The sequence below is a fragment of the Hyla sarda genome, chromosome 5 (assembly GCF_029499605.1).
Source record: "Hyla sarda isolate aHylSar1 chromosome 5, aHylSar1.hap1, whole genome shotgun sequence".
NCBI classification, from domain to species: domain Eukaryota; kingdom Metazoa; phylum Chordata; class Amphibia; order Anura; family Hylidae; genus Hyla; species Hyla sarda.
The window spans coordinates 281471847-281483864 of record NC_079193.1 but is presented as its reverse complement, the minus strand read 5'-3'; the positions used below and the strand labels follow the sequence as shown (position 1 = coordinate 281483864).

At 46.4% G+C, this 12018-nt stretch overlaps 1 protein-coding gene across 25 annotated transcripts in view; it reads left to right on the top strand.

Moving 5' to 3' along the window:
* The window catches only part of LOC130274049 (ethanolaminephosphotransferase 1-like), a 400414-nt gene that overhangs the window by 227465 nt on the left and 160931 nt on the right, over positions 1-12018 (top strand). The window contains exon 1 of one of the 25 annotated variants that reach the window (XM_056521871.1): positions 381-474. The exons of 23 other annotated variants lie outside the window; for them this stretch is intronic. The gene's annotated coding sequence lies outside the window, so the exon portion shown is untranslated. Of the gene's footprint in view, positions 1-380; positions 475-12018 lie in introns of those variants that run through there. One more of the 25 variants, XM_056521867.1, reaches the window with a different exon arrangement.

The following is a 12018-nucleotide window of genomic DNA, read 5'->3' as shown; positions in this document are numbered from 1 at the left end:
TTTGATGGATTACAGCAGATATCACCTCCTTATATTCTGTCATTCCTCATGACAAAGCCATTATGGCTCTACAGTGATTTTTGGATTCTTAATCTCGACACCCCAGTGATCTGCAGGAGTACCTTTTTTGTATGTTGAATATCTTTTAACTCTTAATTTTTTCATGTTTGATGATGGTTATGTTATCTGCAGATCACTGGTGACATTTACATGTGTTGGTGGGAGAGGGGGAGACTTTTCTCCCCTAATAACAACTTTTTTGATTGCATTCAGTGGTATTACATACAAATTATTTGGGAGTCCAATGTAGCGGCCTGTCACGATCACACCCTATTGGTCCAGCCAAGACACTAGAGAGAATGTGATGGTGCAGCAGTTAAAGCCACCAGGCCTCTGGGTATCCACTACTAGTCCCAGCAAGTCACCAAATTAACCCTTTGATCAACGTGTTTCACCAGAGCTCCCTTCAGAAAGGTAAGCTCCTATATTTAGGGATCAAAGACCAGAGCTGATTAATTAAATATTTAATCTGAAAAAAGGTATCACAGTGCTACGTCTAAAATAAACAAATGACATAGAGGTACAAAAATGGATAAAAAAGTTCGGCAAGACAAGTTCAGAAAACAAAAAGAAAGTCCTTACAGCATAATTGTATAGCAGTCCTTGTGAGTGAGAGTCCAGCTGTATCTTAGGATGTCTTGTCAGCTTTTGCCACAGGCCTGAACAAAGGTTTGTCCAGCATCTCCGTTTTATAGTGGTTTCCCTCTGAAACAAATACAGTCTGAATGAACCCTCACCCATGTCTCAGATTATACATTATGCACAAATACAATTATAATGCACATGTATGTTTCCATAATCAGGCCTTGGGCCTGACACCTCCCCCCTTAAGATGGGGACAGAGAGATCTTGCCTCTCCAGGCAGATCTGTCCCCATTAACCATCTATTTCTTTTCTTGACCCCCCGACAGTCCCCCTTCCCTTCCACTGAGACTGTCAAGTAAGGAGCAGACTGAGACCAAAAATACGCCTGGGCATATTAGACTGTCGCCTTTTTTTTATTTATTTTTTGGTGGGTTTCACAGGAGTCAGGCCCCCGTTAAAATAAAATGGCCTGCATGGTCTAAAATCACTTCAGTTAAAGTCACTCTTTCCAGCTGTTGCAAAGCTACAACACCCATTATGTCTGGAGAGCTTCAGGCATTATAGGCGTTGTAGTTTTGTAACAGCTAGAGCCTCACATACAGATTCATCCATTATTACTGCAAAACTTAGAGGTGACGAGAGATCTAATTGGACAGGGGGGGAATGATGAGCAGGGGGCCTTCCTCTCATGAAATCAAGCTGGACAGGGCTCACAGGGCGCTCCGCCCTAAATCATCTACGGGCACGCCGTGGGATGTTATCTGTTGCGTGCATGATTTCCAAGTCAAGGAGGCTATCATGGCTAAAGCTAGATCTCTGAGACATTTTGATTTCGATGGTGCCCCTATTCAACTGTATCAGGAGGTGTCTTGGCTGACGCTCTGGAAGATGTCTCCCCCCTCCTCCTCTGCCTCCTGTGTGGCAACCGATCTGGTTCCCAGAAGAAGTCCTCCCCACAAGCTCCGGGGATTCCCCCTCGGGTTCCCCCTTGGTGTGCTGACAGAGACTCTGATTTATTTTTGTGATGCCCGGGACTTGGGATTTTATTGTTCTCTAGTCGATCCCTGATGGATGGGGGGTCCCTCCCCTTCCCTTGACTGCATTTGTCTCGAACAACTTCCGTTCTTACAGTGATGTTGCATTTTCTGGTCACCTATGGTTATTGTCCCTGTATATATATTTTACTGTGGCTAGTCGGATGCCTAACCTTTTGGTGTTTTTTTTTTTTTTGTGGTATCCTTCCATGTCCCCTCTCGAGGCCGTAGTAATGGACCGCCCATGCTTTGGCTCATGGTCCGCTTCGGTGGTCTTGGCCTCCGCATTGGCTTCCTGGTCAATATTTTTTTCTATTGCTCTTACTGTTTTCTTCTTCTTGCTGTGCAGTGTCCCCTCTGGCGGGGCTCTGTACCTGAGAACAAGCGGGGCTCTGTACACTGAGGACAAGCGGGGCACTGTACACTGAGGACAAGCGGGGCTCTGTACACTGAGGACAAGCAGGGCTCCGTACACTGAGGACAAGCAGGGCTCCGTACACTGAGGACATGCAGGGCTCTGCACACTGAGGTCAAGCGGGGCTCTGCACACTGAGGTCAAGCGGGGCTCTGCACACTGAGGTCAAGCGGGGCTCTGCACACTGAGGTCAAGCGGGGCTCTGCACACTGAGGTCAAGCGGGGCTATGTACCTGAGGACATGCGGGACTCTGTACCTGAGGACAAGCGGGATTCTGTACCTGAGGACAAACGGGGTTCTGTACAAGAGAGAGAGCAGCCAGGGTGGCGGGCGCACTGTTCGGTGGCACAGTGAACTCCGACGTTGCGCTGCTGCGTTTAGACGTGAGGTCACGTCACCCCCACGGTGACCTTACGTCTAAGCACAGCAACGCGCCACGTCGGAGTTCAAAGTGCCTCTCCCAGGCAGCCGACCACCCAGGGCCGTAAGTACGAAGCAGGGCCGGCCTGGGACAGTGCAGGGCCGGCTCTCTTTATCGTCGGCACAAGGCGGCCTATGCCGGCAGCCTGTGCAGCCCGCTGGGCCTATTTTCATGTAGGGGCCTGGAGCCCCTGCGTTAATCCAGCCCCAAAGCGGCCCCAGGCCCAGCGCCCCCCCGGAATAATTCCCGGTATCCCGGTAGGCCAGTCCGGGCCTGTCTCCAACCTCCTGTACCGCCTATAAAGAGACCCAATATAAACTGCTTATGGGGTGGTATCATACGCCGGAGCTGTTAAATAAACTCAACCCTGACATCCCCCCTCAGTGCTGGCGTTGTGGGGTGGGTTTGGGTACGGTGTTTCATATCTTTTGGTCTTGTCCTCTTATAGTAGATTATTGGAATTAAGTACGGGAGTTATCTGAGGTTCTGGGCGTGTCGGTCCCCCTAGATCCTCTTATTTACCTTCTTCATCTTTCCCACACCTCCCTGTCTAAGAAACCTTTAAGCTCTTTATGCATATTGTTTTAGCTGCTAAAACTCTCATTGCCAAATGTTGGAAGAGGACCCTCCCTCCTTCTGAGTCAGACCTCCTACTCCGTATACATGAGATCCATTCTTTAGAGTTCTTAACGGCCACCTTGAATAATTCTATTCCCTCATTTCTTTCGGTCTGGGAGCCCTGGGATCGTTTTTCTGATAGGCAACCGCCTTGATTCCTTACTCTCTTTTTCTTTTTTTTCTTCTCCTTTTCGCTCTTTTTTTTTTTGCTCGGTCCCCCCCGTGTGGTTGTTTTATGTTGGTCCTTGTCCTCCCCCGGTTTGTCTCCCCCCCCCCTTCCCTTTTAGTTTTTTGGCCCTCAAGGTCTTTCGCCTGTTCCTGTTAATTTGTTAAAGAGGTACTCCGCCCCTAGACATCTTATCCCCTATCCAAAGGATAGGGGATAAGATGTCAGATCGCCGGTGTCCCACTGCTGGGGACCCCGGGGATCGCTGCTGCAGCACCCCGCTATCATTACTGCACAGAGCGAGATCGCTCTGCACGTAATGACGGGCACTACAGGGGCCGGAGCATCATTAAGTCACGGCTCTGCCCCTCGTGACGTCACGGCCCGCCCCGTCAATACAAGTCTATGGGAGGGGGCGTGGAGGTCGTGACGCCCCCTGCCATAGACTTGCATTAAGGGGACGGGCCGTGATGTCATGAGGGGTGGAGCCATGATGTCACGCTGCTCCGGCCCCTGTATCGCCCGTTATTACGCACAGAGCGAACTCTCTCTGTGCAGTAATGATGGCGGGCTGCCGCAGCGGCGCTCCCGGGGGTCCCCAGCAGCGGGACCGCGGCGATCTAACATCTAATCCCCTATCCTTTGGATAGGGGATAAGATGCCAGGGGCGGAGTACCCCTTTAATGTTTGCTTGTTTGCTTTCTTACTGTAACTATTGAAGTGGGCCTGCATTTTGGCACACCTATTATGGCCCTGTCATTAATCTGTTCTTTATCTACTGCCCTGGTCATCATTGGGCTACGGTCCCTGTGTTGTGTCTGTGTCCTTTCCTAATAAAAATCGGAATTACCCCCCTTTTCCCATAAAAAAAAAGTGTGTAAATAAAAATAAAGACAAACATATGTGGTATTGCAGCGTGCATAAATGTTCGAACCATAAAAATATATTGTTAATTAAACAGCACGGCCATTGGGTACACGCAAAAAAAATTCCAAAGCTCAAAATAGCGTATTTTTGTTCACTTTTTATACCATAAAAAAAATGAATAAAAACGATCAATAAGTCAGATCAAAACAAAAATGGTACGATAAAAACTTCAGATCATGGCACAAAAAATTAGCCCTCATACCGCCCCTTTTGTGGAAAAATAAAAAAGTTATAGGGGTCAGAAGATGACAATTTTAAATGTATACATTTATGTGCATGTAGTTATGATTTTTTCCAGAAATACAACAAAATCAAACCTATATAAGTAGGATATCATTTTAAATGTATGGACCTACAGAATAAAGATATGGTGTAATTTTTACCGAAAAATATACTGCGTGGAAACGGAAGCCCCCAAAAGTTACAAAATGGTGTTTTCTCTTCAATTTTGTCACACAATGATTTCGCCGTAGATTTTTGGGTAAAATGACTGATGTCATTACAAATTTAAATTGGTGGCGCTAAAGCTAAAAAAAAAAACGCCATCAATATGGATTTTTAGGTGCAAAATTGAAAGGGTTATGATTTTTTAAATGTAAGGAGGAAAAACGAAAGTGCAAAAACTGAAACACGTTTGGTCTTTAAGGGGTTAATTAACCTGTTGGGGACGGAGGGTGTACAGGTGCACCCTCGCGTCCTGGTACTTAACAAAGCCCCCATGCTGCCAGAACAGTTGACCCCCCCCCACATGTGACCCCATTTTGGAAACAAACCCTCACGGATTGTAACAAGGGGTGCAGTGAGCATTTACACCCCACAGGTGTCTGACAGATTTTTGTAACAGTGATCCGTGAAAATGAAAAAATTCAATTTTTCATTCATTTGCACAGCCCACTGTTCCAAAGATCTATCAAATGCCAGTGGGGTGTAAATGCTCACTGCACCCCTTATTACATTCCATGAGGGGTGTTGTTTCCAAAATGGGGTCACATGTGGGGGGGGGGGGTAACTGTTCTGGCTCCATGGGGGCTTTGTAAAAGCACACGGCCCCCGACTTCCATTCCAACCAAATTCTCTCTTCAAAAGCCGAATGGCGCTCTTTCTCTTCTGAGCATCGTAGTGCACCCACAGAGCACTTTACATCCATATGTATATATGGGGTATTTCCATACTCAGAAGAAATGGGGTTACAAATTTTTGGGGGCTTTTCCTCCTGTCACCCCTTGTGAAAATGAAAAATTTGGGGTAACTCCAGCATTTTATTGAAAATGTTTTTATTTTTTTATTTTTGCGTCCCATTTTAACGAAAGTTCGTCAATCACCTGTGGGGTTCTAAGGCTCACTTTACCCCTTGTTACCTTCCTTGAGGGGTGTAGTTTCCAAAATAGTATGCCATGCGTTTATTTTTTTTTACTGTTCTTGCCATATGGGGGCTTCCTAAATGCAACATGCCCCCCCAAAACCATTTCAGCAAAATTCGCTCTCCAAAAGCCAAATGTCGCTCCTTCCCTTCTAAACCCTCTAGTGTACCCACAGAGCACTTTACATCCACATATGAAGTATTTCCTTACTCGAGAGAAATGGGGTTACAAATTGTGAGGGGCATTTTCTCATATTAGTCCTTGTGAAAATGAAAAGTTTGCGGTAACACCAGCACTTTAGTGTTAAAAAAAAATATTTCATTTTCACGTCCCATTTTAATGCAAGTTCGTCAATCATCTGTGGGGAATAACAAGTCAATTTACCCCTTGTTAAGTACCTTGAGGGGTCTAGTTTCCAAAATATAATGCCGTGTGGGGATATTTTTACTGTTCTGACACTTGTGGGCTTCCTAAATGTGACATGCCCCCAAAAAACATTTCAGCAAAATTTGCTCTCCAAAATCCCACCCACAGAGCACTTTACATCCACATATGAGGCATTTCCTTACTTGAGAGAAAATTAATTACATGTTTTGGGGGCCTTTTTACCTTTTACCCCTTGTAAAAATGAAAACAATTGGGCTACAATAACATGTTAGTGTAAAAAATTGAGATTTTTCTCCATTTTGCTGCTATTCCTGTGAAACACCTAAAGGGTTAACAAACTTTCTGAATGTCATTTTGAATACTTTGAAGGGTGCAGTTTTCACAATGGGGTCCATCATAGTGGGATTTCCAACATAAAGACCCTCAAATTCACTTCTGAACTTAACTGGTCCCTAAAAAATTCTGATTTTGAAATTTTCGTGAAAAATTGCTGCTATAATTTGAAGCCCTCTGATGTCTTCAAAAAGTAAAAACATGCCAACTTTATGATGCCAACATAAAGTAGACATATTGTATATGTGAATCAATATGTAATTTATTTGACATGTCCCTTTTCCTTACAAGCAGAGAGCTTCAAAGTTAGAAAAATGCTAAATTTTCTAATTTTTTACCTGAAATGTTGGAATTTTTCACCAAGAAATGATGCAAGGATTGACAAAAATTTACCACTAACATAAAGTAGAATATGTCACAAAAAAACTATCTCGGAAGCAAATTTATAAGTAAAAGCATCCCAAAGTTATTAATGCATAAAGTGATAGAGGTCAGATAAAAAAAAAAATGCTCCTGTCCTTAGGGTCCTAAAGGGGCTAAACATTTAATCTGAAAAAAGGTATCACAGTGCTACGTATAAAATAAACAAATGACATAGAGGTACAAAAATATATAAAAAAAGTCAAGACAAGTTCAGAAAACAAAAAGAAAGTCCTTACTGCATAATGGTATAGCAGTCCTTGTGAGTGAGAGTCCAGCTGTATCTTAGGATGTCTGGTCAGCTTTTGCCACAGGCTTGAACAAAGGTTTGTCCAGCATCTCAGTTTTATAGTTTTTCTGGAGGGAATACTCCAAATGCACAAAAATCAGGCCATACTTACTGGTACAAGGGCAGGCCAAACAACTATTCCCATCATCATGTAGACCTGCCACAATGCTCTAAGGGGTCAAACAGGTGAAAAATGATGAGCAACTACTCGCCTAAATAAGGGAGATAGCTGATTAGAATTATAGTTGCATATAGAAAAGACATATGCAAGTTGCCAGTTATATGATAATGTGTAGGGCATCATGCTGGCTTACAACCTATTAGTGTCGCTCATACTATTTGATCAGGCGGACTGCCCAGCATCTTATATGTGTACACAAATGTGGTGTGCACATATAAGATGCTGGGCAGCCTGCCTGATTGAATGGTATGGTGGACACTAACAGTCCAGAATTTTTTTTATTTATTTTTTTGCTTATATAGTGCAGCATAGGCTATTAGAAAATAATAATGTAAAGGTTCTTGTGTATGTCGTGTACGTACCTGTTTTAGCTGGTGTGGTATGCAAGGATTTTCAGCCATACTGATTTGTATTTACACACTGGAATGATTTTTAACTACTATCTTCACTTTCCATGAATCCTTTGGCTTTGCAGAGAAAAGGGGTGCAGTCTCCTCACTGCAATTCCCCTAATGAGATCATCTAGTGATCTGTCTATTGACCTGGCTACAGCAGGCATCAGCCTGAACTGCTGAGAATTTTAAAGAGAAACTGACAGCTATTTCACCCGCACTAAACCCATTATACTGGGTTATAGTGCGGGTTAATAGCTGTAAAAAGAAATATTACTAACATATTTACGTTAGGTATCTCCAGAGTAATGCTCATCTGTAGGTCCATTGCCATTTTGCCCCAGCACGCAATGGAGACAGGAAGCCTGCCCGCTCAGCTCCTCTGCCTCATCAATATTCTGCCCTGGCCCATCCCCGTCCGTGAAGCGAGAGCCTTGCTCTGCTCTTCACTACACCAGACTATAGACAGGCAGCAGTGTATGTATCCTTCCCCACCCCCTCCCCTAGCAGGTCTTGTGTCACTGAAGGGAGCGGTCCGGGGGTGGAATATTGATGGGGCAGGGGAATTGGACAAGCCGGCTCTCCGTCTCCATTGCATGCTGGAGCGCAATGGCAACAGACTTACTAATAGGCATAACTCTGGAGATACCTAACTTAAAGGACAAGTATCATGATAAAAAGTATCCCCTATCCAAAGGATAGTGGATACGTTTTAGATAGCAAGTGGTCCGAGTGCCGGGGACCCCCGTGATCCCCTGTTTAGACCCCAGGCTCTCCTTCCCAACGGTGCGACACGTCCCCCTCCTGAAGCAGGGACCACCGCACCCCTCTATATAGCTCTATAGGAGAACTATTCGGCATACAGTATGTACGGGGGTCGTGAACGGGGGTCCCCAGCGCTTGGACCCCCTGCTATCTAAAACTTTTCCCCTATCCTTCGAATAGGGGATGAGTTATTTTCATGATACTTGTTTTTTTTTTTTTTTAAATGGGAGCAACACTTTTACAGCTGCTCACCCGCATTATAACCTAGTATAATAAGGGTAGTGTCAGTTCATATTGCATGCATTTTTTTTTGTGTTTTCTTATTCAAATATACACCAAGAGCAAAGACAGAGTACCAAAGGAATGCACACTAAAATGCTAAGTAATATATGAAAAATCTTTATTGCTAAGAGTGCAGAAACAAAAATGACACAAAGATGAAAATACTAAAAGGGTTCAACAGAGCCACACTACAATCAGAGGGGATCGAAAAAATGGGAATTTTCACAGTATCTTCAATATACTGTGTGTATATATATATATATATATATATGTTACGCCGAGCGCTCCGGGTCCCCGCTCCTCCCCGGAGCGCTCGCAACATCCTCGCAATTGCAGCGCCCCGGTCAGATCTGCTGACTGGGTGTGCTGCGATACCTCTTCCAGTCGGGATGCGATTCGCGATGCGAGTGGCGCCCGCTCGCGATGCGCACCCCGGCTCCCGTACCTGACTCGCTCTCCGTCGGTCCTGTCCCGGTGCGCGCGGCCCCGCTCCTTAGGGCGCGCGCGCGCCGGGTCTCTGCGATTTAAAGGGCCACTGCGCCACTGATTGGCGCAGTTGACTTAATTAGTGTGTTCACCTGTGCACTCCCTATTTATACCTCACTTCCCCTGCACTCCCTCGCCGGATCTTGTTGCCATTGTGCCAGTGAAAGCGTTTCCTTGTGTGTTCCTAGCCTGTGTTCCAGACCTCCTGCCGTTGCCCCTGACTACGATCCTTGCTGCCTGCCCCGACCTTCTGCTACGTCCGACCTTGCTCTTGTCTACTCCCTTGTACCGCGCCTATCTTCAGCAGTCAGAGAGGTTGAGCCGTTGCTAGTGGATACGACCTGGTTGCTACCGCCGCTGCAAGACCATCCTGCTTTGCGGCGGGCTCTGGTGAATACCAGTAGCAACTTAGAACCGGTCCACTAGCACGGTCCACGCCAATCCCTCTCTGGCACAGAGGATCCACCTCCTGCCAGCCGAATCGTGACAGTAGATCCGGCCATGGATCCCGCTGAAGTTCCACTGCCAGTTGTCGCCGACCTCACCACGTTGGTCGCCCAGCAGTCGCAACAGATAGCGCAACAAGGCCACCAGCTGTCTCAACTGACCGTGATGCTACAGCAGCTACTACCACAGCTTCAGCAATCATCTCCTCCGCCAGCTCCTGCACCTCCTCCGCAGCGAGTGGCCGCTTCCGGCCTACGACTATCCTTGCCGGATAAATTTGATGGGGACTCTAAGTTTTGCCGTGGCTTTCTTTCACAATGTTCCCTGCACTTGGAGATGATGTCGGACCAGTTTCCTACTGAAAGGTCTAAGGTGGCTTTCGTAGTCAGCCTTCTGTCTGGGAAAGCTCTGTCATGGGCCACTCCGCTCTGGGACCGCAATGACCCTGTCACTGCCTCTGTACACTCCTTCTTCTCGGAAATTCGAAGTGTCTTTGAGGAACCTGCCCGAGCCTCTTCTGCTGAGACTGCCCTGCTGAACCTGGTCCAGGGTAATTCTTCCGTTGGCGAGTACGCCATCCAATTCCGTACTCTTGCTTCCGAACTATCCTGGAATAATGAGGCCCTCTGCGCGACCTTTAAAAAAGGCCTATCCAGCAACATTAAAGATGTTCTGGCCGCACGAGAAATTCCTGCTAACCTGCATGAACTTATTCATCTAGCCACTCGCATTGACATGCGTTTTTCCGAAAGGCGCCAGGATATGGACTTTGTTCGCACGAGACGTTTTTTCTCCCCGGCTCCTCTCTCCTCTGGTACTCTGCAATCCGTTCCTGTGCCTCCCGCCGTGGAGGCTATGCAAGTTGACCGGTCTCGCTTGACACCTCAAGAGAGGACACGACGCCGCATGGAGAATCTTTGCCTGTACTGTGCCGGTACCGAACACTTCCTGAAGGATTGTCCTATCCGTCCTCCCCGCCTGGAAAGACGTACGCTGACTCCGCACAAAGGTGAGACAGTTCTGGATGTCAACTCTGCTTCTCCACGCCTTACTGTGCCTGTGCGGATATCTGCCTCTACCTTCTCTTTCTATACTATGGCCTTCTTGGATTCCGGATCTGCAGGAAATTTTATTTTGGCCTCTCTCATCAACAGGTTCAACATCCCGGTGACCAGTCTCGCCAGACCCCTCTACATCAATTGTGTTAACAATGAAAGATTGGACTGTACCGTGCGTTACCGCACGGAACCCCTCCTAATGTGCATCGGACCTCATCACGAAAAAATTTAGTTTTTGGTCCTCTCCAATTGCACTTCCGAAATTCTCCTTGGATTACCGTGGCTTCAACGCCATTCCCCAACCCTTGATTGGTCCACAGGAGAGATCAAGAGCTGGGGTACTTCTTGTTTCAAGGACTGTCTTAAACCGGTTCCCAGTACTCCCTGCCGTGACCCTGTGGTTCCCCCTGTAACCGGTCTCCCTAAGGCTTATATGGATTATGCTGACGTGTTTTGCAAAAAGCAAGCTGAGACTTTACCTCCTCACAGGCCTTATGACTGTCCTATTGACCTCCTCCCGGGCACTACTCCACCCCGGGGCAGAATTTATCCTCTGTCCGCCCCAGAGACTCTTGCTATGTCTGAATACATCCAGGAAAATTTAAAAAAGGGGTTTATCCGCAAATCCTCCTCTCCTGCCGGAGCTGGATTTTTTTTTGTGTCCAAAAAAGATGGCTCCCTACGTCCTTGCATTGATTACCGCGGACTTAATAAAATCACGGTAAAGAACCGCTACCCCCTACCTCTTATCTCAGAACTCTTTGATCGCCTTCAAGGTGCCCACATCTTTACCAAACTGGACTTAAGAGGTGCTTATAATCTCATCCGCATCAGGGAGGGGGACGAATGGAAAACTGCATTTAACACCAGAGATGGACACTTTGAGTATCTGGTCATGCCCTTTGGCCTGTGCAACGCCCCTGCCGTCTTCCAAGACTTTGTTAATGACATTTTTCGTGATCTCTTATATTCCTGTGTTGTTGTGTATCTGGACGATATTCTGATTTTTTCTGCCAATTTAGAAGAACACCGCCAGCATGTCCGCATGGTTCTTCAGAGACTTCGAGACAATCAACTTTATGCCAAAATGGAGAAATGTCTGTTTGAATGTCAATCTCTTCCTTTCCTAGGATACTTGGTCTCTGGCCAGGGATTACAAATGGACCCGGATAAACTCTCTGCCGTCTTAGATTGGCCACGCCCCTCCGGACTCCGTGCTATTCAACGTTTTTTGGGGTTCGCCAATTATTACAGACAATTTATTCCACACTTTTCCACTATTGTGGCTCCTATCGCGGCTTTAACCAAGAAGAATGCCAATCCCAAGTCCTGGTCTCCCCAAGCGGAAGACGCATTTAAACGGCTCAAGTCTGCCTTTTCTTCTACTCCC